Source organism: Schistocerca piceifrons, chromosome 3 (assembly GCF_021461385.2).
Source record: "Schistocerca piceifrons isolate TAMUIC-IGC-003096 chromosome 3, iqSchPice1.1, whole genome shotgun sequence".
NCBI lineage: Eukaryota > Metazoa > Arthropoda > Insecta > Orthoptera > Acrididae > Schistocerca > Schistocerca piceifrons.
In genome coordinates, this window is record NC_060140.1 from 919,428,700 (window position 1) to 919,452,776 (window position 24,077).

A 24,077-nucleotide genomic window follows, 5' to 3' on the forward strand; every position below is an offset into this window, starting at 1 on the left:
GCGTCTAACTGCTATGTAGAGGACTCGGTTTTTATTCCTGATATTGCCAGGGATTTTTCCTTTGTGGAAGAGGGGAACGGGATGCACTCAGCCTTATGAGGCCATTTGAGGAACTACTTGAGTGAGGAGCAGCGGCTCCAAGGTCAGGAAAACCGACAAGAAACAGGAAAGCGGTGTACTGACCCCACGCTTCTGCATAACGCTTCTAAGTAATGTCATTGGGACAGGATGACACGGCGGGCGGTCGGCCCCATTTGGACCACTTTGACCAGAATGCGTTTCTATGCTTTTTATTTATGTTTACATGTGACAAATATCGGAAACAACTTTACTAGGAGATGCGTGCCGCTTTTCAATCTAATCATCCACTTGGTGAAGAAATGGCGCTGCTACCATTGCTCTGGTACAACAAGACGCGCACCTTGTTTCTAACGACATGATTTTTGTGAGCAGTAATCTCTCACAACGGACAGAGTTCAAACATTGCATTTTACATCAGATAACAAACATACTTTATAAACTTTTATAATTTTGTTTTATTCCTTTACTTACAAAACGCTGAGCGAGGTACCTTCGTGATTAAGGCATTGGAATTATGGAATGGAGCTGTTCAGTATCAGGAATCGGGATGATTCCTTCATCGGATCAATACATCTTCCTTTCCTTATTCATCTGCAGATGTATATGTATTTCGCTTGCAATGACTTGCACTACCGAGAGACGTTAAATCCTATCTTTCCTTCGTCCTAGAAAAAGATGGTGTTGCGCCTCAATATTATTCTGTTACGTTGAATGCATCATGAAATTCCACATACGACATTTGATTAGAAAAGTGCACAACTACAGCGATTGATTTCAAAGGTAATAAAGAGGTTCAACAGAGAGAAACGTGAAAACTATGTCAACACAACTGGTGAGTCCCAGAGGATTCTAAAACTGAAAGTTACATGTGTTTGAAAATAACTCCATTGCTTGTTTACTGTTAAAGAGTACTTGAAGAATTATTTAGAGTCATCAGTGATTTACGTCCTACTGTATGTCTTAATACGCCGATTTCCAAACATTTCCCAAACTTTCTCGGCATTGACATAAGAATGTTGATCCTATGGAATCTAATAATCGTTGAACTAAAAATGATGTACACGCAACACTAATCTTGTAAAAAAACGATTCACGTAAAACAAACTAAAAGCATTTCACACAGAGAATAAGGTTAGGGTGAGATTAGTGTGCTTGATTTCAGTGGGGGCACTGATGAATGTAATGAATTCCTTAAAGGCAATGTTAAAGAAGAATAGCCTATTATATACTCCTTTGAGTGGATGAGAATGGCAGTTTATTTATATTTGTGGCAATTCTCACCATACTAAAGACGATCTACAAAACTAAAACTAAATATAGTGGAAAGCAATTACTGAGTTATAGTCCCTACTGTTGTCATAATGTTTCAAATGGCGTATTATTGCAAGTGACCCTCTCCATAATGCACGATCCCACACATACATTTTTAAAACATGCGGGCATCAAGGAGGAAGTCACGGATCAATATCTGAGTATCTAATATTATGTTCCTATTGGATGAAGTTTGAATACGCTTGAAAAGCTTGAAATTTTTCTCATTTAGAAGTGTCCCCACAGACGTTGTTAATTGTTGGGCAGTTGGATGTGAACAGTGCGTAGCAGTTGGAGGTGAGCCACCAGCAGTGGCGGATGTGGGGAGAAAGATGGGAGAGATGGCAGAGTTTTGAGAGCGGACGATCTGGATGTGTGTCCGTCAGAAAAAGGAAATTTGTAAGACTGGGTGTCATGAACTGAGATATATATTATTATCGTTAGTTCCCCATTAATGAGAGCGTTAAAACACAAACAATATTCACAATGACAATATGGTACATAAATTGGTACATTTCAAATTCATGGCACTTTTTCCTGTCTCTTTCTTTTCTCTTCCCAAAAACCTCTCATAAATTCACTGTGTTTCTTCTTCCTCTCTTCTGTCCACTTCTTTCCTGATTTCTTCTCTTTTGGTGTTCTTTGAATTTCTGTTTGTTGATTTTTTCTCTGCATTTTCCTCTGTTTGATATTTCTTCTGTGGAGATGTTTAGATTTTTGAGGTCTTTCATGGTTTCCTTTACCCAGTTAGTTTTCACCTTATTCGTCACCACTATGTTAGAAATCTTGTTGGTCAGCCTATTTTCATTCTCCCTATGAATGTGCCCATAGAATTTTGCCATTCTTTTTCTGATATTGTCTGTAATTGTCTCTGCCTGTTTGTACAATTCCTTTGTTGGTCTCTTTCTCCAGATCCCCTGCCTCTGAACTGGCCCATAGATCTTTCTCAGAATTTTCCTCCCTTGCTTTTCCATTTCCCTGATTTTAGTTCTTCCTCTGATATATATATATATATATATATATATATATATATATATATATATATATATATATATATATATATGACTTTTGAACACTATTAAGGTAAATACATCGTTAGTTCTCCATTAAAATCTTTCATTTGATAACTATGCCTATCAGTAGTTAGTGCCTTCAGTAGTTAGAATTTTTTAATTTAGCTGGCAGTATTGGCGCTCGCTGTATTGCGGTTGTTTTAGTAACGAAGATTTTTGTGAGGTAAGTGATTCATGAAACGTATAGATTATAGGTTATTGTTAGTCAGGGCTATTCTTTTGTAGGGATTATTGTAAGTCAGATTGCGTTGCGCTAAAAAAATATTGTCTGTCAGTTTATTGTTGATCAGAATAAGTAAAGACAGAAATGTCTGAGTACGTTCAGTTTTGCTCAGCTGCTCGAAAATCAAATAAGTTAGAGGTTTTCCAGCACTGTCATTTATCAGTTTTTCTAAGGGGATGTTGCACCTTAACAAAGTTCAAAAAACTGGCTCTGAGCACTAAGGGACTTCACATCTCAGGGCATCAGTCCCCTACAACTTAGAACTACTTAAACCTAACTAACCTAAGGACATTACACACATCCATGCCCGAGGCAGGATTCGAACCTGCGACCGTAGCGGTCGCGCGGTTCCAGACTGTAGCGCCTAGAACCGCTCGGCTACCCCGGCCGGCGTAACAAAGTATTTTTGGAAATATTTTCTGATCCGTTACGAAGTTTCTCCCTGTTTTTACCCTTTTCCTTTGATGGAGTGCCTTTTCTTTCCTGTACGTACTTGCCCAATCGCAGCTACTAGCTTTGCTACTAGCGAGCGGATCGCATCTTCTGGACGCGTCATCTTCTGTGTCTAGTCTACGTTGGCCTTATTTGAACAAACAGCTTAGTTACGTGATTTTGTGAGAAGGCTGTTTCTCACAATCAAATTATTTTCTGAATGTTTTTAACATTAAATTACCAACCTCATAAAACACGGTAGTTAGGCTTCGTTTCCAACAAACAGAGAGCAGCCATGTGAGTGCCTCCCTGGGTCTGTACACTTCACGAGTTACTGCGTAAGGTGATCACGTGCGTGTGGTTGAGTAGACAAGTAAGCTTGATTTGTAATTTAGTTCGCTTTTACTACATTGTCCCGCTTTCTCTTTTGTTTTAAACTGATCATATGCCGAACTGGATAGCGGCAATGAAACTATTTCTGGGAGCCCGAAGCTGAAAAGTAGTAGATTTTTATTTTTTTAATTGCTTTTGAGACTGATGTAAAAGCTGCAAAGACCGGCAGCGTTACCAGTGCTTTAAACACTGACGGAAAAACAATTCCAACACCAAGAAGGAATTGTGCGTCATAAACGAAAGTTGGTAGACGCGTTACTACATGTGAAAGATGACGTTACTCAAATTCGCGTTAGATTGGCGCAAGTGACGCCACTAAGGGTATGAAAATCAGGTTTGCTTTCAATACACGTTAGGTACCTACGAGACTGGACGTGGTGAGTCGATATTAAAAAATGGTTCAAATGGCTCTGAGCACTATGGGACTTAACTACTGTGGTCATCAGTCCCCTAGAACTTAGAACTACTTAAACCTAACTAACCTAAGGACAGCACACACATCCATGCCCGAGGCAGGATTCGAACCTGCGACCGTAGCAATCGCGCGGTTAGTCGATATTAGTCAAGAATGCCTTTAATTTGACGTAGACACCATTATCGTCACCTCATTTGGTTTGAACGAGGTCGTGTGATAGGGCTACTAGGATCTGCATGTTTCTTCTGCTATGCTGGAGAAAAACTTGGCAGGAATGCAGCCAATGTAATTGACTGCTGGCAACAGGGACCATGAGAATGCACGGTCTGAGGAAGACTGGCCTTCGGATGGCCACGTGACATTACCGAGGGGTGAGACATCGTAATCGGCGCATGGCTGCGACGGATCGTTCTGCATCTGTAGCGGTAATATGAGCAGCTGTTTGCTCCACAGTGACCCAACGAACTGCTACAAATCGGTCACTTCAAGGAGAGCTCCGAGCCAGATGCCTTGTAGCGTGTATTCCACTGACGGCAGACGGCCGCTGTAGCCGAGCGGTTCTAGGCGCTTCAGTCCGCAACCGCGCGACTGCTACGGACTCAGGTTCGAATCCTGCCACGGGCATGGATGTGTGTGATGTCCTAAGGTTAGGTAGGTTTAAGTAGTTCTACATTCTAGGGGACTAATGACCTCAGATGTTAAGTCCCATAGTGCTCAGAGCCATTTGAACCATTTTAACTGACGGCAAACCAGTGCCATTTGCGAAAACAGTCGTGTCAAGTGAGAGCTTATTGGAGGATAGGGTGGATTGGTCCATATGGCTCTGAGCACTATGGGACGTAACTTCTAAGCTCATCAGTCCCCTAGAACTTAAAACTAGTTAAACCTAACTAACCTAAGGACGTCACACACATCCATGCTCGAGGCAGGATTCGAACCAGCGACCGTAGCGGTCAAACGGTTCCAGACTGTAGCGCCTAGAACCGCTCGGCCACCCCGGCCGGCGGTAGGGTGGGGTTCCGTAGTGTTTTCTGATGAAAACTGGTTCTGCCGGTCATGTGCTAGTTAGATGGAGTGAAGTTGAGGGCCTTCCAACAACCAGTGTATGTGCTAGACGTACTGGAGTTATGGTCTGGGGTTCGATTTCGTATGACAGCAGAAACACTCGTGCTTAGGGCCCGCCCGGCTAGCCGCACGGTCTGACGCGCTGCTTCCCGAGCGGGAAGGCGTTCCGGTCCTCGGCACGAATCCGCCCGGCCGATTAGTGTGGAGGTCCGGCGTGCCAGGCAGCCTGTGGATGGTTTTTAAGGCGGTTTTCTATCTGCCTCAGCGAATGCGGGTTGTTCCCCTTATTCCGCCTCAGTTAAACTATGTCAGCGATTGCTGCGAAAACACTATCTCCACGTATGCGTTCACCATAATTACTCTACCAAGCAAACATTGGTGTTACACTCTTCTGGTGTGAGACGTTCTTGAAAGGGGGGGGGGGGGGTCCACTGGCGGCCAAACCGCACAATAACATTGAGTTCGGTGTGGAGCGGCTGTGAGGTGGGTGGACTGTTGTGGTCTGTTGTGGGGTTCTGAACCACTGAGGGCTACGGCGGGACGAAGCCTGTCCGTCGTTTCTAGGTCCCCGGTTCAATACATACATACTCTCGTGGTTATCTCACACGCCGTGACACCAAATTTATTCTTCAGTCTGGTGATTCGACAGGTTGCGATACCATTCATGAACAGCATTCCACTCGGTGTTCTCCAAAATGGCTTTGAGCACTATGGGACTTAACTGCTGAGGTCATCAGTCCCCTAGAACGTAGAACTACTTAAACCTAACTAACCTAAAGACGTCACACACATCCATGCCCGAGGCAGGATTCGAACCTGTGACCGTAACGGTCGCGCGGTTCCAGAGTGTAGCGCCTAGAACCGATCGGCCGCCAGAGCCGGCGAGGTGTTTTCCAACCGGACAACACTCGTCCACATATAGCTGTTGCAAGCCGTCATGATTTGCAGATGTCGATATGTTGCTTCGGCCTGCGCGATCACCAGACCTGTCTCTAGTCGAGCGCTACAACTCCAGCGCTTCTGCAAGCAACATTAAACCGACCAACCTGACATCCGGCACTTGTACAGCGCAATGTATGCACGTTTGTGTGTTTGCGTTCAACACTCTGTCTTTATACCGGTTATTAATGTAGCAGGATTTCATATTTGCAATGGCTTATCTCGCTCTGACGTTAACTGTGATATTTCAAAGCAACTCACTTATGTATGTTACCTAGACAAATGCATCCCCGAAATTTTATTGCTCTACATTAACAATTTTTTTGGTGGAGCAATTTCTTTCCATCAGTGTATATTAACGTTGTGGTGAAAACCGGTAGTCATCACAAGCCAATATCATAATTAACACGTAACTTGCACTCAGCAGCTACGATATCAACTAATTTTCTAACTATCACAGTAGAGAACCTTCCTATCACACTTGAACATGACTTCATGTAACAAAGAATGTGTGCGAAAAGAATGGCATGCAGTCGACTCGACAACGATTCTGGTTACCCATCGTACTTCTGAACTAAATCTAGAGTTTATGTCTGACTATTCAGCAAATGAAGTAGCCAAATGTAAATAACGGTGGCATTATGGATTGTACCACACGATCGTAATGCTGATAAAAGGGACAGCTGCGTGACATGCATGCCGCTAATGTCCAACTGCGACGACACACAGTACATAATGCGCTTGGGCTCTAAAATCCATAGCGTTGTGGTACTGCGAGGCTGCGTCATTCTCCATCAAGTTGAAAGATGAGATTACTTTGCACATCATATGACACTAGTAGGCTGAGTTTCTTCAAGTCATTTCTTTTCTGAATATTACTAATTACGTTTGGGTTTGCGATATTCCGTTGTGATTCCACTGCTTTAAATCTGCACTGCCTGCTAATGCAATTTATACTTGTCAAAAATTAACACCTTTAAAACTAAAAGTACTTTTAAATATCAGTTTTAGTCGTGGCGCCGTCACATTATGATTTTCTCTTATTTTTTCCGTTTCTCATTAAAGCTTTTACGAGTACGAGCGTTTGCGCCTGGATTCTATCCCACTGTCGTCCCCTGCATATAAGTAGATGGTAAGGCAAATGAGTTTTACAGGTAAAGATTGAAAGGAATAAATTTTCTACCGTTGAATTTCCATTTAAATTTAACACTGTGAGTATTTCTTTTTTCCTAAAATTTTACATTTATTGTGCCGCCTATGTTGGACATATATTTCTGTGGTATGGATTGTTTCGAGCCAAGTTGACGATCTTCAAATTATCTTCGATCAGAAGTTGCACTAGCAATCCGTCGTATCCTTGTCAAACTACACCTCAGAATACTTTATTCTAACGTGCAGTTTCATACAGGTAGGATGCGACAGATTGCTTACGCAACTACGAAGATCTTAAGATATCAACTTCATTTGAAACAAGTCATATCACAAAAAATAAATGTGCGACTGAGACTGCTTTAAACGATATATTTTAAATACCGAAACGTTTGTTGAATCTCTCGCAACTAGTATGTCGGCATTAGTACATATTTATAACGTTTCCTCATTGTTCACAAGAAAAAATAAATTTTGTTTGCAAATCATTTATAGGAAGGGAGATTGTTAATGTTGGGTACCCGTTACAAGAGCGCTGTGACCAGAATATAAAGCAGGAAAAGTTAAATATGGCAATCCTGCGTAAATTGTGATCGGTACTGCATGCCGAGCTAACCATGTGTTGGGTATAGGTCACTCTTTGCCTGCCTTTGGAGAGAGAGAGAGGGATATGGGGATGACTTAAATAATCATCACTATTAGACAAGTGTTAAGTTCAGTCATATTTTTCTTAATCTCGATGTTACTAGAACGATACCCAAAGAAGATTAGCCAATTACGCTCACAGCAAATCCGACGCGTTGCAACAAATGTATTTAAACTTACGTTGACACGTCATGTGGATTGAAAGGTTGTCCGTAAGCTCCATAAGTTAGGACGTGATTCAGTGTGTAAGTACACTGTGCTTCGTATTTATGAGCAATCAAACTAAGAAAAATATAAGAAAAGAGTGGCGTATTGGTATATTCTGCATAAACATGTGCAGCAGTCATTTAGATTAGGAACAAACATTCAATTTTACGTGTCTTCCACGTGCTGAGTTCATTCACAGGATGTGAGATATGTGTGTCTGAGTCGCAAATATTCTACTAAAAGTGAAATCGTAGTGTGTTTTGATGATCTATAAATTGGATTAACGAAAGGCTGAATAGCAATGAACGTTGATTTATTATAAAGCAAGCTATTTCAGTAGAGACGTTCTGTTTAAATCTATAGAAAATAAAAAAAATCATGTGATATTGTAATTTTAAAAATGTCATGAAAATGTATAATATTGGTTGTTCAGCATGTCTAACAAATGAATTAAGAAGTATGTACAAGAACGCAAATAATTCTTTAAAAATATACAAGAGTTCGGTACAGTGTAGTATAGCAAATAATTTAAAAAGTTTGGGACTCCTTTCAATGTTCATATAATTAAAGTAATGAAAGAAACGAATAACTAGCATTACTGTGGTACGACATTATAAGCAAAGACTGTACTAAATTTCCTTTCAAATATAGACAATATCATACCAAATTGAGAAATGAAGACGTTACGTAGAATAACATCCATCTTCGGCAATGGCTTTTTGAGAAAAATATGAGCCACTATACAAAAAAAAAATAACTGTACATCTTAAAATAAAGTAAACAGTTAGCCAATTTAGTGATTTCAGGTGTTCCATTACTTTGGAATATTGAACTAAAATAAATAACACGTTCGTGGACGTATACGACAATACAAGTGAGCACTTAAGTATTATACACAAAAGTGAACAAATTATAAAACAATTGTCATTCACATTTAATCATGCCGTACTAAAATCTCATAACCTTAATGAAACGCACAGATTACCCGTGCTGAAATTACTCATCGAGAGGGCAGAAAAATCTGTGTGGTCAACTGAACGTTAGTTAAGGTGGCAATGATAATATTATAACTAGCCGTGATAAAGAGGAATTAAAAGAAGAGGAACATATTGATGTTGACTTCATACATTACTTTGAACTGCCCGAAGGACAGAAGCTTTTTAGTTAATACAGAAACAATGATCACATGGAAAAGATCACGTCCGACTGCAGAGTATAACGAGGTGTATATTACAATGACTCATTTAGACTCATAGTGCAGTCATGCATTTAAATAAGAAATCTGCAAATTACCTAGTTGCTTAGTAAGCAGAGCGAACATTTGGTCCGGAAGTGAAGTTCGTTTAAATAACTTAGGAACTTCCTTGTCTTACTTGGATTTGACTTGACAATAATTCATGTTGAATTCCCCCACAATAACTCAATGGCAGGAGAGGTGAGCCTGGATGGAGGGAGGGGGGTGGGGGAGAGGGGAGAAGGGAACCCGAAGAAACTTCGTCTGTTCCTATTGTTCGGAGTTTGCAGCCAACCGGGGTTTCGAAAATTACGGCATATATTTGCTTATGTATTAATTCAGACCAACTCTACTTCAGTACCAGGCAGTGAATATTCAAACGTACGCTAGCGTTATTACCACGCCAAATATGGTTAATTACATAACTGTCTCTTCAACATTACAGTAACACATGATACAATTTTCGTATATGATATCGCGCTAATGCGTTATAAACTGTTGTGCTATTTGGTGTCTGTGTGTGAGAATGCATTAGCACATATTAAGTCTTCTGTTTTCTAGTAGCCGCTTCTTTGCAAAGATTACTAGAGTAACGACAACTGTCCAAAATAGTGGTAATTGTTCAATTGTACTCATGTGCTTCCTATAAATTATCGTAAATAACATTACTTATTATATATTTCTGATAAATTATGTTATCGATTGTTACATACTGGTACGTAGCTCAAAGTTTATTTATGGATGCGTCATTGCCTAGTGTTATAGGTGTAAGCTTATTTGACCCGTCAGTTTATAAATTAGGTCACCGTCAAGCTGACAACACTAAAAATCAGTCAGCTGTCCTTGGTATGGGTCACCTACTAATGTGTCCATTTATGTTGGCAACTGATTTATAATAAGAAATACTGACAAAGCGCCGCACGTCTGATAAGTACATAAATAAAAATTATTTCATGTTAACTATTTCTCTTCAATATTTGTTCCTTAATATTATCAAATCAACTAACCTCGAAGTTAATTAATTCATAACATTAGTAGAACTTGTAAACGTCAGGTCCTTAATGTGTATTACGATAAGGAATCTAATGAAAACGGTTTTTACAAAACGATGGTTCAAATGGCTCTGAGTACTATGGGACTTAATTGCTCAGGTCATCAGTCCCCTAGAACTTAGAACTACTTAAACCTAACTAAGAACACTACACACATCCATGCCCGAGGCAGGATTCGAACCTGCGACCGTAGTAGTCGCGCGGTTCCAGACTGTAGCGCCTAGAACCGCTCGGGCACCCGGCCGGCCGGTTTTTACATCTTACAAGAATTTGGAATTGATCCATGTTACCTTATTCTTTATTGCTATATTTGTTAAACTCGCATGTTGTCTAGAATGAGTTATGTTGTAGATAATACGTTTAAAAATTTACAGAATTTCAAACACTGTACAGCTACCAGTACGTTCAATATCAAACGAAAAATTTAAAATAAAAGTTAGGTATCACAAATGAGCTAGCCTATGGAAAGAAAACAAGAAAACAAAGTTAGATTCCCACTACTGGTTATCAGGATATGCTGGCAAAGACTTCAGGTCTACTCACACGAATGGAGTGGGTCCTCTTCTGTAGTCCTCAGCCATCAAAAGGAGCTTTGGAGTTAATTATCTGCTAACCGATCTACCGTGGAGTTAATTCTTTCCTAATTTAAGTATAAACAGTGTGGTACTTTAATACGATTTTCACCTAGTAAAATCAGTTTCTTATTATGCCCCACTCCATTTAATAGTTCATCGGTATTAGGACCTGATAATATTTAACTGTTCGGACACAATTACTGCGACAAAAACACAACTGCTTATCAATGGTTGATAATAAGGAATACGAGTATTGTTTATAAACTATTATTATTGTCGAGTGTAATTATGGGCTGCGTGTGCTGGCGTTTCTCATTCAACACCACAATTAATTTTTCGTAAATAATTTACAGAACAATAGAGTAATTACTGAATAAATAATGAAACAGAAACTGCGAGAGTGGGGAGTGGGGTACATCGTTTCTCTTTCCGTTATAACAGGTTTCGAAAGCAGCCATCATTGCTAAATATCAGCAGATAATAACATCTATCCGTACAGCGGACATTTACGTTTTGCATAGCACTAAACGCTTTAATGCACGCACACACACACACACACACACACACACACACACACACACACACACACACATATATATATATATATATATATATATATATATATATATATATATATATACGTCGCTTTTATAGTTTTGCTATCACTACAGACCGTGCCTGGTATACTGTTCTAGTTCAAAAGTCTGCAACATTGTTCACAAGAAGAAGGAACAAGGCGATTTCAAAATTTTGTAACAGACGTTCGTACTACACTGCTCTGAGTTTGAATCAATTTTTGAAGTGAGATAATTTATTGCACGAATATTGATTTACTCTTCATCATTGGGTTCTCGAGTCCTAGCATGAGAAACATAGTCAGTACCTACAGTTAGATGTCTTAAGTACTGCACTCAGTGTGCCAAACCGCATTAGATTTTCGCAGCATTCACAAAATACTTTCGCTATGTCAGTTGCGTAAAAAATAAAAATTTTAATAGTTAATTACGCTGCTGCTTCAGTTGATGCTGTGTCAAAAGATACTTACACGTACAGAGGTAACGAAGTGTGTGAACACTGGATTGCTATTCAGATTCCCCGTCCGCTGGCCTTGGCTAAGTTTTTTAGTTCTTTTCTTTAATTCTCTGCTTGGATGGTAGCTGTCAATTTCTCTCTCCCACGTTAACCCAATTCAGGTTTTTCTTGCTGTGAAGTGTTTTCGATGTCGATCTAGATGGGATCATAGAACTAACCTCCGGCTGTGAACGAATACGTCCTTCAAAGCGCACTGAATATCTGCGTTTCTCTATATTTTAGTGTACCTTCTAGGAAGCGGTGTTTCCTCTGAAATGCAAGACAAAAGTTCTCGTGGTATATGAGTCAACGTTTTAATTTAGTAGAGAAAGGGTTCTCCGGATACAATATCTTAGATAACTTGAAGGACAGCTAGAATCGTCTTGAGAAATATACTTCGATGGGCTTTACGAAATTTGTATCTATGGTGTTATCACATAACCATTTCGCCGAGCGTTTAATGACACGTTTTTTACGACGGTGTCTAGCACTCAGCTGAATAAAGAGGAGAAAATGCTATTTCCCGAATTCTCTGAATATATGGAATAAGCAGAGATCAATGGGTGTAGATTCTGAGTTAAGAAAGATAGCGGTCCGCTTTCGTCAGCTTTTATTTTTAATCTTTGTTAATTTTTATCAAATCTGAACGTGTTATTCATAACATTAACGACAGAGATGTTAAACTCTTGTGAGAATGTTCACAACTATGTCAGGTGTTAGCGTTACATATCCTCGTCTCTGTATTGGTGCTTTTCCACACAGAAAGGTAGCACATCGAAATTATAAAATGAACACCATCTCTCATGTGATTGTTTAAATACGTAGATTCGAAATTCAGTGATTCGGATGAGACGACAGCTGGGCTAGACGTGTATTCTATACAGAAAACGTATATGTAAAAACATGGCTCTGAGCACTATGGGACTTAACATCTGTGGTCATCAGTCCCCTAGAACCTTAGAACTACTTAAACCTAACTAACCTAAGGACATCACACACATCCATGCCCGAGGCAGGATCCGAACCTGCGACCGTAGCAGTCGCGCGGTTCCGGACTGCGCGACTAGAACCGCTAGACCACCGCGGCCGGCACGTATATGAATATCAAGCCGAGTGAAGCGGTGCATTTTTAAGGGACTTAATTCGTATTCGCAAGGATCTGAATTGAAATGCACGTCCTACCTATGTGAGTTTTCCGTAGTTTTATGAAAACATTCTTTTGATTTTTCAGGTGGTTCCAAAACAGTGCTACCGCTTTTTCTCCCACCCCATTCCATATCTAAATGAGCTAATACTTCACTGCTGCTTACACAGTAGTCCAAGACATAAAATTTCAAGAAATTCTATTTGGGCTTCGCTGCATTTACGTACATTTTATAACACATATCTTACCTCTGTAGTCTTGTTACTGAACTGGTGAACAATTAAATAAAAAGGAAAGGTGAAGTAACAAAGTGACACATGCCCATGGAAAAAAAACGACTATTTCCGTACGTGAGTCTATCTAAGCGAGCCGAGATCTCTGTGACAGAACTTGCGACAGAAGATGGCTTGGTTGTACGTCAAAGAGTGAAATTCGGATAGGTTCATTTTGGGCGTATGATCCTAAGGCACTGCATCGGTGTATCCAGGCTTATGCCATATCCATTGGCTCACAGAGGAAAAGAAATAAAAGATGAAGTATAGTTTAATGCCCCATTGGCAACGAGATCATTAAGAGCGGAGCACAAGTTTGGATTGGGAAAGGACTGGGAAGGAAACTGTGCGTCCCCTTCGAATTGGCATTAGTTTAAAGTTTAGGGAAATCACAGAACACCTAAAGAGATCACTAGACGGGGATTTGAGCATCCGTTCTTCCTCCCGACAACGAATCCATTACGGATCCTCACTCGGTATCTCAGGGTGACATCATTCAGTATGATTCTACCTTGTCCAGTGAACAAACATTACAACAAATGTATTACTAAAATGTAAATTTCCTAGCAAGAGAAGCTCATCCCGCCACTCTCGAAAGGAAAAGTTGCGAAAGTAGTTTAGGATGTTCCGCATGGGGGATGTTACGGGGCCATTATTGTTCATGATAAGTGACCTGACAGGTATTTCCGGACGTCTCGGTAAGCTCGATCACGAACGGTACTGTTGTATACATGAAAGTCCGAATACCAGAAAATTCTAGCGAAATGTCAAATACCTGCAGATAATCTACATCTACATCTACATGGATACTCTGCAAATCACATTTAAGTGCCTGGCAGAGGGTTCATCGAACCACTTTCACAATTCTCTATTATTCCAATCTCGTATAGCGCGCGGAAAGAATGAACACCTATATCTTTCCGTACGAGCTCTGATTTCCCTTATTTTATCTTGGTGATCGTTCCTCCCTTTGTAGATCGGTGTCAAAAAATATTTTCGTTTTCGGAGGAGAAAGTTGTTGATAGGAATTTCGTGAGAAGATTCCTTCGCAACGACAAACGCCTCTCTTTTAATGATGTCCAGCCCAAATCCTATATCATTTCTTGACACTCTCTCCCATATTTCGCGATAATACAAAACGTGCTGCCTTTCTTTGAACTTTTCCGATGTACTCCGTCAGTCCTGTCTGGTAAGGATGCCACACGGCGCAGCAGTATTCTAAAAGAGGACGGACAAACGTAGTATAGGCAGTCTCCTTAGTAAGTCTGTCACATTTTCTAAGTGTCCTGCCAATTAAACGCAGTCTTTGGTTATCCTTCCCCACAACATTTTCTATGTGATCCTTCCAATTTAAGTTGTTCGTAACTGTAATACCTAGGTATTTAGTTGAATTTACGGCTTTTAGATTAGACTGATTTATCGTGTAAACGAAGTTTAACGAGTTCCTTTTAGCATTCATGTGGATGACCTAACACTTTTCGTTATTTAAGATCGACTGCCACTTTTCGCACCATTCAGATATTTTTTCTAAATCGTTTTGCAGTTTGTTTTGATCTTCTGATGACTTTATTAGTCGATAAACGACAGCGTCATCTGCAAACAACCGAAGACGGCTGCTCAGATTGTTCCCCAAATCGTTTATATAGATAAGGAACAGCAAAGGGCCTATAACACTACCTTGGGGAACGCCAGAAATCACTTCTGTTTTACTCGATGACTTTCCGTCAATTACTACGAGCTGTGGCCTCTCTGACAGGAAATCACAAATCCAGTCACGTAACAGACGATATTCGGTAAGCACGCAATTTCACTACGAGCCGCTTGTGTGGTACAGTGTCAATAGCCTTCCGGAAATCCAGAAATACGGAATCGATCTCAAATCCCTTGTCAATAGCACTCAACACTTCATGTGATTAAAGAGCTAGTTGTGCTTCACAGGAACGATATTTTCTAAACCCATGTTGACTTTGTGTCAATAGGTCGTTTTCTTCGAGGTAATTCATAACGTTCGAACACAATATATGTTCTAAAATCCTGCTGCGTATCGACTTTAACGATATGGGCCTGTAATTTAGTGGATTACTCCTACCACCTTTCTTGAATATTGGTGTGACCTGTGCAACTTTCCAGTCTTTGAGTACGCATCTTTCATCGAGTGAACAGTTGCATATGATTGTTAAGTATGGAGCTAATGCATCAGCATACTCCGAAAGGAACCTAATTGGTATACAGTCTGGAATAGAAGACTTACTTTTATTAAGTGATTTAAGTTACTTCGCTAGTCCGAGGATATTTACTTTTACGCTTGGTTCAAAGGCTGGCAACTTACATTCAACGAAAGCAAATGTGCTTGCTAGAAAAATGAAATATTCTGTTTTCTTAACGACAGCATTGATAACCAGTCAGTGAAACTAGTGATAACCGTTAAGTACCTAGCATTATCCTAACAGAGCTATTGGTCTCCATCAGTATTAATCACTGCCACACAACGTTAACGAGGACACGGAAAAGTTTAAATGTGGTCAACATTCGGTAAATATTTAATCAGCGCGATAACGTTGCGCAGGCACCATAGGCCTTATTCTTAAAATTCCGAGAACGGACGTTCCACGAAGAGCCAGAATACATCTCGAAAAATTACCCTGAAGCTATAACGTGAGGAATTCGGCCTAATATGGAGGCTTTACGACAGTGGATCTTGATACACAGCATTCGCGAATGGGCTACACGCGACGGAATGTACGTTAGTGATACACGAGGTACACCCCCCACTCACTGGTGAGGTAGCTTGCCGATTACTTACATAAAAGGCCACGAAATCGGGTTACTTTGACCCTCGGATGATAGACATGATCTTGACAACTAAAGCAACTGAACAATTACGACTTGGTCACATTTTAATTTCAGCTTTATATTCATCATGAGATCTTAACGATGCAATAAAGCCGACGCAAGTTATATGCTAAAGTAAAGGACGATAATTATACTTTTTTATATCTAGAAAACCTTTGCTTCTGAGAGTGTGTAGAGCGATTATCACAGACCAGCTCAAACAAAACGGGTAGCCTATTTCGACAACACAAGAACCGATTCTAGTATGTATAACAAACACTAAAACTTGGTCCGTCTGTTTGCTGTTGCTTGCTTTACAGCCTAGCTGTACAGATAATTGTACTTTCCTTTCATGATTAAATCGTCCTGAGACGTCGACACATCATAAACTAATGTTGCGGAACAGTAAATCAGAAAATCCTCAGTAGCTATAGTCTCTAGAGGAACTTGAGAGGAGCCGATTACTCTGAAACGTGCACGCTAAATTAGAAAAGGTCGTAGTCGATCTGACACAGTTTTCGCGTCGAGATCTCAGTTCTTCAACATCACAAAATATACTTTATTAGCACTCGGATTACTGGCTTTCGGCCTTATCACTGCTAACAGGAGGAATACAGTGAGTAATGCGCGAATGGCTGCTAGTGGTCAGTCGAACGGCAGGGAACAAAGACTGTTACCTAGGGATCTAGCCACGTCCTACAGCACTCTACTTACCACGTCAAAAGGTATTCGGAAGAGAAGACGGGAATAGTAACTGTTTGCACACAGTCACAACAGCAGTCATCCTTGCCACAAGGCATGTGCAAACGAAAATCTGAGAAACCTGAATACATAGGATGTCATGCCATTGGGGAGCTGGGGGACGTTTTAATTCTGCAGTGCATTTTCAACAGCTGATGATAATGATGATGTTGTTAAAGATGATGGCGATATTGTAGACCGCTTTGTGGCTCATAGAGACTCAAGGCGATGTATATCGAAAAATTTGGGACTCTGTTGAAGAGTACTTGATTCAAACCTCCATACCATTGTCTGTCCTTAAATCCCCTTAACTATAGCATTTTTGTTCTGTCACTCACTCGGTGTTTCTACGAACTGGTTTTCGGAAACGAGTCCTATTTCAGTAGTTTGCACCGTTATTTTTGCGTTTACAGGTCCTTATAATCGTACGCAAGTGTTTAAAATATTGAATTAGCATATGTAACTGCGAGATAAATTTAAATAACACACTAACGATGGGCGTCAAACCTCAAAGCGGCTTCAGTGAGTAAAATCGTCAGTAATCAGTTTCGTCATTACCTATTACAACTTTATTGTCTGTTACCAAAACAGTCGCGCTTTTCGGTCAGTCCATTACGAATAAAATATCTCTTATTAATACCAAAAAGCGTGGCTGCATAGTTCCTTGTAGGACACAATCTATGTCGTCTTCCAACGCCGTTACGATTACTGACCTTTTCCAACATAATCCTGAGCGACCGAGACACCTCATAACAACGCAAAATTTCCTGATTTTTCCCACGACACATCGCAGTAATGGGGAGGTGCAAAATAAGTCCATCGGTATCCTGATTTTATGGTTATGTTGGCTGGTGAGAGAGTACTTCTTATCTTACCTTGTATGAAAGTTTCGTTTCCTGGTATTCACGGATGATTCGCGAGAACAATAATTGTGTACCTCCGTGAGAGCTATTGATACTGACTCTTATCCAGTCTTTATCTGCCGAAACTGAAGAATATTGCTGTTATTGCACTTACATAGTTCATGAAGTTTTTTAAGCGGCTTCTCGCAAGATGTATCACTTTTTCTTCTAGTGCCTACTAGTTAAAGAGTTTCCAGCATTTCTTTTACATTCTCTTGTCATTCAGGCAAACATGTGGCCCCTCGTACCACCCTTCATTGTGTTTGATCGACGAGCCATTTTAGTGTGAGATAATTTTGGTCCCATTCGCTTTGAAAATATTGAAGTATTGAATTTGACCGTACAAGTATTCTGTGTGTAATCTCTATTGCAGACTGACTGCAGTTTGCAAATAGTCTGCCAGAGAGTCGTATAGATATATTCCAAGCAATAATAATACATGCGTGTGGCTTAATTTCTGAGTGTAAGTTTTTCAGCTGCACGTCAGTGCAGCGACTTGGGTGTCCCTAACCTACCCCATTTATCCAAACGGAGAAACGGGACCAACAGTTTAAGGCGAAACCCGAACAGCGTGATATTCCTAGCGACTCCTCACATCGTTGAAAGGTGAAGGTTAGATTACTGGTAGACTGCGAATCTTCGTAGTCCTACCAGGATTCGATACCGTGACCTTTCGGGTTCAGGAACGCAATTTATCACTAGATCACCAGACGCGCGCTGTTCCAAGTATAACCCGAAACCCATTTCAAGCCAAATTGTAGCGCTTCGTATGATAGATACATGCAGAAGCGATGAAACATATTGAAACTGAAACATTGTATAATTTCTGTTCAGATGACTGAGTACTATTTATTAGATAGCTGTTACTTCTGAATACCACAAATAACCTTCTTTGTCGAGGAAATACGTAACTAATCGTAAATTGAGTGAAATGGAAAAGAACTGTTTCGTATGGAGACTTGTCGACAGTCGTAATTTCCAAACACCGTTCGCGAATGGATCCAAAAAGGACGGAAGTGGTAGTGGATCCCCAGTTATCGCCACTCCACCCACGCACGTACGAACACACACGCACACACATATACATCCATGCATACATACAAACACTCACACACCGTTAACCTTAAAGCGACTGATGGAGTATGGATGTGGGTGAACTAAGGTATGACACAAGTGGTCGACGTGTAGTATATCGAGCTCAGTTGGTTATGAGGTCTCGTTTTAATCGCTTTCTGGGTACCTACAAAGCACAGTGAGTTTCATTTTAGAACCGAATACTATATAAAATTGGTACTTTTAGTTAAAAAATTTCATGGAGGAGTTATACTCCTGTCACTTACTGTTTTAAAACTTGGGCGATTGTAAGACATTAACATCTACATTTTCATCCACACGATTACTCTGCAGTCCACATTTACGTGCCTGGCAGCCTGTTCATCGCGTCACCTTCATGCTACTTCTCAGCCGTTCCAGTCATGAGCAACGCGAGCGAGATAAGAAGACTTAAATCTTTCCGTGCGACCTCCGATTTCTTAAGCGTAGAGTAAGCAGTCTCTTTAGCCAACTTCTTATATTTTCTAAGCGTTCCGGCAATAAATCGCAGTCTTGTTCCAGTTATTCTTAATTATAATCCCTAAGTATTTCTCTGATTTGCAGCCTTAAGATTTGTGTGATTTATCTTGCAACCGAAATTTAGCAGATTCCTTTTAGTAATCATGTGGATAACTTCACACTTTTCGTAATTTAGAGTCAATTTCCACTTTTTGTACCATATAGATATCTTGTGTAAATCATTTTGCAACTCGTTTTGATAATCTGATGACTTTACAAGATGGAAAATAACAGCATCATCTGCAAACAATTTAAGAGCGCTGCCCAGATTGTCTCCTAAATCATTTATGTACGTTAAAATGCTGCTCTCTGTCCTTCGGACGATATTTCCTCGGTTTTCGTATAAAGTGCGGTCCATGTGAGCAGCGATCTGAAAGTAATTCAAATTCATATTTGAACTAGTATGCCCCCAAAACAAGTTTCACCTTATTTCCTTCCTTCATTTCTAGTATTTCTTTCTATTTTCGTAACTGGAAGTATGTGTTGCTGGGCAATGACGTAATGATTCCATGCCTCATACTAAGAGGATTCTATCAAACATCGAAAAAAGTTAGATTTTGGAAAACAAAAAAAGAAAGAAGAAAGAGGTGTGGCTTGTGGAATTGTAGACCATTAGAGACGGATGAGTGAATCTCTTTGACAACGATGATCGACAACTGTCTGAGAAAGCACGCAGGGATTTTTGTATCAAGTGATCAGGGCTACCACAGTACCAGGTAGCGTGGATGGAAATCCCAACGCCAGTCCTCTGGAACAGTTCTTCAGTGCCTTAACAACTGCTGACCTTCGCTCGGTTATTTTGCTTGACATTAAAATACCGTAAATATTGCGTGAGAGTATTGAAGATTGTGGAAATCGGCCTTATTTTCTATTTTTAACGCTGCAAAATTCTATTTTAAAAAATTGCAATTTTACATAGAGTCACCAGTAGAGAAAGTGTTTCTTGCGACTTCCTAAGCATTTGATAACTGCCAGTAACCTTATCACGCTGTTTGCTGCTGGTCAGTGTATTAATTAGTGGCTGTTTATCACCTATCAGGTATCTTCTGAAGATGCACGATTGTACAATTTCGTAACAAGTCTCCAAGGCTAATATTTTGGCTGGTGGCAATGATTTAATTTTTCTGCCTTTCGGTATTCTTTCAATCCGTGGCAGAGTATAAATCCTTCATATGACCTAGACTAATATGTTTGACTAAAAGTACTGCAGATTTTCTCTTATAAAATAAGACTTTCAGTTAAGTGAATATGCAGGATAGAAAACCATTTATACAGCGACTGAGATAATATGATTCACAAATGTTGTTGCGGTGATCTAATGTTGCAATTTATAATATTAAAAGGTAAGATCACTTGATATTACATAATTTATTTCATTAACCGTTTCCACAGTAATTAGCTGTCATCCAAATATTATCAGATCTACATCTAGCGATAGAATAACGTTAACTACTAATATGCTTACCTGTACAACAATTATACCCAAGGAACCATATAATCTGAATAACGAAAAGTACACAGCACCCAGAAATATAATTATACATCAGTCTCGTCGACATACTGAGAACATGCTCCAATTAAAATATGTAATACAGCACCATGCTGGTTTGTCAAATACATAAAATTTACTAAATAAAATACCATAGCACCAATAAAGAGTACAGGAGCAAAAGCTGGTACATCAGTAAAGACGCATCGATGGCAACTCAAAGATGACTGCCGGTCCACTTTAGAGCCCAGGTTGAAGCCACTTGACATGAACTCTAAGACGCATCGGTTCAGTATTTCTGAGTTGCCGTCGACGCATCATCATTACTGATGTACCTGTTTTTGCTCCTTCACTCCTTATCTGTGCTGTGGATATTTTAATTATTAAGTTTTACGTACTTGACAAACTTACATGGAGCTGTACTGTTGTAATTAGAGCATGTTCTTAGTATGTCTGCGAAAGTAACGTGTAGTATATGGAAATGGAAATGTCGTGTGGCTAGGGCCTCCCGTCGGGTAGACCGTTCGCCTGGTGCAGGTCTTTCGATTTGACGCCACTTCGGCGACCTGCGCGTCGATGGGGATGAAATGATGATGATTAGGACAACACAACACCCAGTCCCTGAGCGGAGAAAATTTCCGACCCAGCCGGGAATCGAACCCGGGCCCTTTGGATTGTTATTTTTCTGGTTATTCAGATAATATGGTTACTTGTATATAACTGTTGTAGGATCACGCACGTTACTAAATTAACGTTGTTCTATCCGTACACTGTAGATATGAGAACCTTTGGATGACAGCTAGTTACTGTCGAAACTGGTCATGAAATAAACTGTTCGACAAAAAGCGATCTTGGCTTCTAGTATTATAAGCAAAGACTATATGAAAGCATATCAGGAAACAGTTTCGGTTTCTGTTCGGAGCAAATGATGTGGGACGTTTAGAAGGAGCGTGGCCATAGAGGTTTTCACGATTTCTGTAAATCAGAGTGAACGCCAATCTGGCTTCTTTGAAAATATCTCATAAAAATCCGGATATTTTTCTAATTCCAGTTGCTTCCTGGACGGAATGCTGAGGGGGCCCTACAGTCACTCTCGTTCCGCGAAATATAGTTTTCTGGGTGCAGAAAGTGCGGATACTTCTTTTGTATCAAAGGAGCCACTCTAACAAAGCCCTGAAATTTACCAACGACTCTGAAGCCAGCTGTATGAGACAATATTTTAAGTAATCATAGCTTCAGGTCAGTTTAGCCGAATCTTGTACTACTTGAGTTTTCCAAATGTGTAAAAATCTTAGAATTATTGCCATTTGCGTCATTTCGTAAACCACGTAAGTGGCCCAAGGAGCTAAATCTAACAGTCTTCTTGAAAAATACAGGTTCAGTGTAAAGTGCAGACACTTCTCGTATATCAAAGGAGCCACTCTAACAAAGCCCTGAAATTTCCCCACGACTCTAAGCCAGCTGTATGAGACAATATTTTAAGTAATCTTAGCTTCAGGTTAGTTTAGCCTAATGTTGTACTACTTGAATTTTCCAAATGTGTATAAATCTTAGAATTATTGCCATTTGCGTCATTTCGTAAACCACGTAAGTGGCCCAAGGAGCTAAATCTAACAGTCTTCTTGAAAAACACAGGTTCAGTGTAAAGTGCAGACACTTCTCGTATATCAAAGGAGCCACTCTAACAAAGCCCTGAAATTTCCCAACGACTCTAAGCCAGCTGTATGAGACAATATTTTAAGTAATCTTAGCTTCAGGTTAGTTTAGCCTAATGTTGTACTACTTGAATTTTCTAAATGTGTTTAAATCTTAGAATTATTGCCCTTTGCGTCATTTCTTAAACCACATAATTGACCAAGGAGCTAAATCTTCCACAGTCTTCTTGAAAAACACAGGTTCAGTGTAATTATTTATAGAAGCATTACTTTGAGCCGTATACACGGCTAACGCATGATTGTTCTCCCATTTTGTCACCGCATAGGTTACATTAGACACTAATGACGAGTAATAAGGGACATTTGGGAAGATTATTGAATTAAGTGTATCGTTCTCCACGTTCTACCCGTTATACGTGCTTTCAAATGATAATTTCTACTTCCTCTTTGTAGTTTCGCTATTAGATAAATGATGTGTGCAGGGAAACGACATAAAGGATCTATGCAGAGAAAAAAAAAAAAAAGGAGTGCGGGCCATGAATTTCGGAATTTCGAGGCCTGCTGGGTAAATATGGTATCTTCGTCCAATAACTCGTTGAAGGAGAGGCCTGATGGGTAATTTTGGGGAGCCGGACGAGTGCTGTGATTTTTATGCGGGCAGTTTCCTAGTGGTATTCACCAGGAGCTAGCAGCACTCGGAGGCCTCTGGAGATGGATGGTGGCACGCGACTCGCAGGCCACGTGGTGCGCGGCACACACCTTGTGGGGCGGGCTAGCGGCCGGTCGGTCGGTCGGTCTGCGGTGCGCGTCCTCAGGAGCGCTGGCGGCGGGCGGTGGGCGGCCTCAGCAGCGGCGGAGGCGGCGGGGGCGGAGCTGCGTGGCGCGGCGGTGGCTGGCGTCGGTGCTGGGCGGCAGGAGGCGGCAGGGCCGCATCCGCATTACACGTCCGACGGGGGCGCCGATCCGCAAGACACTGTGCGGCGGCGGGCGGAGGCAGCGCGCGCGCGCCGCCGGCCGGCAGCCGCCCACCGCGGTGGCGGCGGGGGAGGGGGAGGGGGCACCTGCAGCGGCGCCGCCCCGCCCGCCCCGCCCTGCGGGCGCCGAATTGCTCGCGTTCTGCGGATTCCTCAGCGTTCCCTCCTCTGCCGTCTCTCCTTTTCCCGCCCCAAATTGCAGCTGTCTCTCGGATGTTTTTATAAGGATGCGTAATAGGGCAAACATTTATATCGAACAAACTTTTGCGTTAGCTTCGTTTTCCACAGTATCTGCAAGCCGATACACGGAAGGGAAGAGCAAAACAGAACTTCTAAAAAAAGTTTATTTTCCAGCTCTATCACGCTGAATTTAGATAATAAATTAAGTGTTTCGGCCGTCACGGACCATCTTCAGATATGCAAGACAGACGATAACAGATACAGGTTTAAAATCTACATAGATTACGCCAAAATTAAAAAAAAAACAACCATTTATAAGACATTTCACGACCATTTGTTACACCCAGATGCTTATTATTCTTATTTAATACCCTTCACGTGTAATTTTTACATAACCTGATGATGTCCTACA

The 24,077-nt window shown here is 40.7% G+C and overlaps 1 long non-coding RNA gene across 1 annotated transcript in view; it reads right to left on the reverse strand.

Annotated features, from left to right (window-relative positions):
• Positions 1-23,449, reverse strand: part of LOC124789751 — a 470,212-nt gene extending 446,763 nt beyond the window's left edge. The window contains exon 1 of the long non-coding RNA XR_007016161.1: positions 23,271-23,449. This is a non-coding gene — a long non-coding RNA (uncharacterized LOC124789751). The remainder of the gene's footprint in view (positions 1-23,270) is intronic.
• Between the last annotated feature and the right edge of the window lie 628 nt (positions 23,450-24,077).